The sequence below is a fragment of the Micromys minutus genome (assembly GCF_963924665.1).
Source record: "Micromys minutus genome assembly, chromosome: 28".
Lineage (NCBI taxonomy): Eukaryota > Metazoa > Chordata > Mammalia > Rodentia > Muridae > Micromys > Micromys minutus.
The window spans coordinates 15,360,164-15,366,064 of record NC_137963.1 but is presented as its reverse complement, the minus strand read 5'-3'; positions in this window follow the sequence as shown (position 1 = coordinate 15,366,064).

Sequence of the window (5,901 nt, the reverse complement as noted above, 5' to 3'; positions counted from 1 at the left end):
AGGGACTTTTCATCTAGTTATGATGGAAACCTAGACAATAGACTACATTGTTTCAGAGACTTCTGAGGCCTCCCTGCCTAATAGTTTATAAGAGATACCTTATGCCTAGCCCCAGGATTTTTATTTAATAACTCACGTCTTTTGGGAGCAGAATTTCCCACTTCTCTTTAATATTCTGTAAAACTGTATTTTGCAACTGTCTTAATTCACAGTCTTGTTTCATACACTCCCTAAATCACCCGACATTCACCCTCTGAAACCATCACTAACTCTGAAATTTAGTTTAAAGTTTGGGAACTTAAAAACAATCCCAATGCTTAGATTCTAATTATAATTTAATTGCCTTTGTTGGTGGCCTGGTATTTTAGGATTACGAGGAACGATACAGCAAGAACTACCACTGCCACCTTTTATTAATTCTGAAGCACATCAAAAATTAATATAAACCCTTTACAGTTAGTATCCTCACTAACTATTTCTAAAAACCAATATAATGGAAACAGCAAACATGTACCACAGAGTAACAGGAGGGGGTATGCATTATTGCATAGAATTTATATTATGGCTTGCTTATAAGTGCCATTTAGTAAAGGCAAGGAAGACTGGCCTTATCCCCTTTGAATTCTCAGGTAGCCTGGTGAATTTTCTCTTCTGCACATGTCATCTTTATTTAATAGATGACTAATAGAATGTCTAATAATAATAAATATTATCTTTAGTACTAAAAATCATCTGTAGGAAAAATATCACATTTAGGCTACATTTCTATCTTTTGGGTGTATTTTAACAGTTGAGGTGGTAACCAGGTATCTTAAACAGTGTCCTTTCCATAAGATGTACTTGGGTTTTAAATGTTTTTCTTCCAAATTCATTTATAAAATAGTCAATAAATAGTCAGCCACATCTCAGGAACTACACTGAATAAGTGCTACCTTCTGGGATTTCGATGTCAGTGGAGATGTCCACAGAGAGAACCAAAGGCTCCAGTGGAGAACGGTGTCACTGAGGATGGGGGAGACAGCAGAAACTCTGGAAGACTTCTATCATGGGAATCATGGCAATGGAAAACAGAGAAATGGGAGGAATGAGGATTCCATGGGAAAGAAATCAGATACCCGGTGACAGGGAAACAGGGAAGGCTGCAGGAGTGGGAAGGGATTAAGGCTAATTTGAGCAAAGGCAGCAGGAGGAGGGGCAGGCATAAAGTAGAGAGATGTGCAGTTCTCTAGTTAAACTCTACCATCTATTGGCTAGATGTTGACTAGGCTAGCTACTCCAAGGCTTGGACTCTGTGTCATTATTGGGAGCATAAGTCTAATGATGTTTATCTCTTAAGGCTGACTTGGTGACTTGGGGATGAAACAAAAGAGTATACGAAAAATGCCAAACACATAAGAGCTAGATAAATAGCTGCTTCTAGTCTCAATTATGAATGCCGTCTGGAGATGGTTTCTAAGGACCGAGACTGCCAGGGATGCGAGTTGGGGAGGATTGTAAATAGTGTGAGTGAGCAAATAGTGGAAGGAGTTTGATACTGGAGAAATGGTCAGCGTAGGAAAGAAGTATCATGAAAGACCTCCAGGAAGAGGACAACAGCTACGCATAGCCAGTCTGACCATAGTGAGACTGTGTCTGATAGGTATCCACGAGAGGGGACAGACTTCATTTTATCATTACTGAGACCAACCAAAGATTGATCGCAGTACTTTAAAAAGGGCTGACAAAACAGATTGAGCCTTTATGGGCAGCTTCTACCCACAGTGAGATGCCCTAGTGGCCGTCATCCTTTTAGTTATGAGACAAGCGACAGTCTGGTTCTTCTTGGACCACAACAATGCCATCAATCAGGAAACCATTGCAATGAGGAGGCTACCCCACTGTCGTGGGCAATATCGCATGGGCAGAATGATGCTCTCCCAGCGCCTTTTAGCTCCCCATAATGTATTCTGTTAGCAACTGAACACTGGAGCATGCGCCTATACAGCTGCAGAGTGAAGCCAAGTGCCTTTTCCCAGCTGTGCTTGCTGACGCACTGGACAAACATTCCCAAGTCCTGCTCGTCTCAGACCCAACAGCACTGGAGTCCTAGCACGTGGGGTAAGGGAAGTATGTTTTAGCTTTGCAATATCTAGATTGCATACTAAGATAGAGGTTTGCAAATCATAGTGTACATAAATCATGCTGTCAGGGTCAGGATGGCGAGTACAAGTCTTGTTTTGTTTTAGCTTGGCCCTTGCTGGCAAGGTGAAACATTTCTTCTTGGTTGAAATGATGCAGTTCTGTAAAAACCACTGCACTGGCTGGTGCATGTCAGTCTTCATTAAAAAGTCTTGGGAGAGAGCCATGGGTAGCATCCAATGGCTACTGAAGGCGAATGACTGTATTTAAGAATAAAAAAACAAAGCAGGGGTGCATTTTCACAGGAATCAGAAGAAAACTACTGTCACTTAATTACACAAAAGTGGATGCTCACCCCATGAGATACTGGGGAAGCTGGGGAAAAAGATCATTCTGAACCAGACACAAGAAATCTGCCCAGTTGATCTTGGGACAAGAACCTCTCTCTGGGACTTTTCTTTGTCTTTATGCATGCTGATATTTTTCAATTACTCTCCAGAAGATAAAAATATCCCAAATCTAGAAAAGATCCAGAGTACCTTGGAAAGGCATGGTATACATTCCCTCACCATGATTGTTTACACACTGGTACCTACCATGAGGCTTGTTGCACGCTGGAGCTCAGGACAGAAGTGTTGAGTAGGTTTACAGAGAAGATCGGTTCTCATAAGAGATAGAAAGGCACTGCAGACCCACAGGACTAAGCTCCCGTCTTCAAACGTGGTCATTGGCTCTCTAAGCCCTCATTGGCCACGATGAAGCCACCAGCTATGGGGAACCTCTGTATCCCTTTAGATAGAGAACCAGCTGCGGGCGGTGGAACCCCAAAAGGGAAAAGGAAGTCTATTTCATAAATACGTGAAATAAATAGTGAAACCATGGAAGCGAGTCCAACGTTTGTCTTTATGAGAATGGTCAAATATATATTAAAACAATGAAATAAACATTCCCTGTTTAAATGCATTAGATTGAACTAGATTTAGATTTGACTTCCGCCCCCCTGCCCCCGGGCAAACCTTAAAACCTTAATAAAACGTTGCATGTCCCAAAATGTTATATAAAGTATATCTTTTATTAAAAAATTGAAAAAGCACAAGAAATTTGTTCTATATATTCTTATTTAGAAAACCAATGTAAATTTACGTAAATGAAAGGCAGGCACAGACTTCTAGCAGTTATGACTCCATAGAGAGGGAAGAGGGGGACGGAAGAGTGTGGCTAAGCTCTATCTCCATTAAAAAAAATGAAGCAGATGGAAATCTAAAACAATATTAATAATAATTAAATAAGCTGATGAAGCCTAGGAAAAATATTATTTTCACTTCTTAATTAAAAATAAATATAAACATATACAAGCTATGCAATTCCAAAGCAAGAGTCAGGCTTCCTCCCCTAAACTAGGCTAAGCAGATGATATGTAAAACATGGCTGGAAAAACATACACACACACGTGTGTATACATAATACATACATGTACACCATTATATATGTACAGGTTCATATTAAACAATAAGCTTTATTATTTTTAATCTAAATATAGTATTGGCCTGATGATAAGCTCCTTTGGTTCTGAGAATTATGACATAGCTCTAGCCTTTTTCTGTGACTCAGTTATGAACCAAATCTGCAGAAGATGGAGATGAAGCAGCTGTGGTGCTTAGAGGAGGCCTGAGGACTTCCCACATGCTGGAGCTGCTGGATAAGGGCTGGTGTCCTCTGGATTTCTCCACAGTGGGAATCCCACCAGGGCTAACTGACCTCACATCAGTGGTGGAACGATTCCTCAACTTATCCATAGACTTTCTACGCATGACTCTCCTCAAGTTCGTGAATGTATGGTGTATAAATTCATTGCATTTTCATGAATCAAACATGAATATAGGTAGCCTAGGTTAGAAAAATGATGTGCTTGCTTACACGTATGTGGTGATGATTCATCTTAACCATCAAGTTGACAGGATTTGGAATCGACTAGGAGACACACACCTGGCTGTCCCTGTGATAGTGTCTCTAGAGAGACTGGACTAAGGATTGTAGACCTATCCTGAAGGTAGACAGCACTGTCTTATTGGCTCGAATCTCAGACTGAACAAATGGAGAAAATGGGAAAAGAGATGCATAGCAGCTTCCAGCTCTCTCTACTTCATGACTGCGGACTCAAGCTGACCATCCCTCCATATTCCTCCTTCCTCTCCTTCTGCCTGTCATGCACTGTATCTTTTCTTAAAGTGCGAGCCAAAATAAATTGTTTTCTTCAGTTGTATCTGCCAGGTAACTTGGTTACATCAATGAAAGCAGGATTGTCACAGACAATGCCAGAAAGCAGGCTAACCCTCAAAAGTATCATAGTTAGTTTTAGACTCCGGGACTGTCCACCTACTCTGTACACTCTGGTTGACTTATTAATAATTACTGTTTGCATTTGTTTTTATTTTGCTACATTTCGCTTTTTTAAAAATGAACTGCCCCACCGGCCATCTTCAGTGGCTGGCTTTCTGAGCACAGCTTGACAGAGACTTGTTATGAAGAAAAGATCAGACCATAGTACAAAAGTCAGGTACTTCTGCCTTAGAGGACAGCCTATGAAAAAACAAAATGGAGTCTTTCTTGGCTTTGAATCTGAAAGGGGGAACCTGTGCTTAGTTCGCCCACAGGTCCCTGCGCCTTTTCTAGAATGCATCTATTGATTTAACCTCAGAATCACTTGCTCCTCATTTGGGTATGACACAAATGTGACAGGTTTTCTTATTCTCCAGCATGGTGTTCTCCACACCCTATTATTTGGCCACACAAGAATGTGACCTGTACAATTCAACTACTTTTCCAATAACGACAGAGGAGGTTTCCAATAACCAACCTAAGAGGAGGTTGACAGAGCAGTTCTTCTTTGGTTTTGTTTTTCTGGGTTCCTCTCACATCAGAAAAGTCGGAGTTTCTTCTTTTCCTATTAAATCTTTTCTAGCCTTTTTCTGGAACTTTCCCCTTCCTTTCCTTCAGAAAAACAGCTCCCATTTTACTTCATCCTCTCACAGAGCACTGGCAGGATTTGCCTTCCTCACTGAAGTACAACTCCCAGGAGCCCACACACCAACTCAAATGATTTGTCAAAAGTCTGCCTCCCCCAATGCCATAGCAACCTCAACCTTGATGAGTCTAGGAGACCTGCATGGCCTCTCTGGTCAGGAGAAGCTGTTAATGTTTGCTGTCCAGAAGTTCTTCCCACTTTCAAGGTTCTCACTGTCAACAACTTTTGGGGGATACTTAAAAACTGAACATAGAATGGATTTTGAGGCAGAAAGCGCCACCACATACATCTCAGGAGATGGCAGCAGCTACTCCCCTAGGTGAGAGATGGGATTACCTTGCCCATTACAAGAGGCTGGAGTGTCCTTTTACATGGCAGCATGGAAATCCTTCTGACTTGCCAAGATGTTGGGGAAATGTCAATCCCATCTCCTATCTTTTCAGATTCAGACCCTGAGTTCTGGGTGGGAGGGAAAAAATGGCTCAAGATCAGTGACTTAGTGGTTATACTGGGACAACTTGACCCCTTCCAGTGTGTATGTAGGTCTCTGTTCACACACCACACTCCTTCCTGGCTGTGCATCTGAAGGTGACTTCACTTTCTAATCCTTGGGTTTGTATCTTTCCAAAGGACAGAAGAAGAAGTACACTAACTCACGTGCTCTGTTTGAGTTGTCCTGATAGTTTCTTTTGCCCATGTTCAGACAGATGAAGTCCTCTATGGTAGATAGCATTTTCATAAAGGTGAAGAGCAACTGT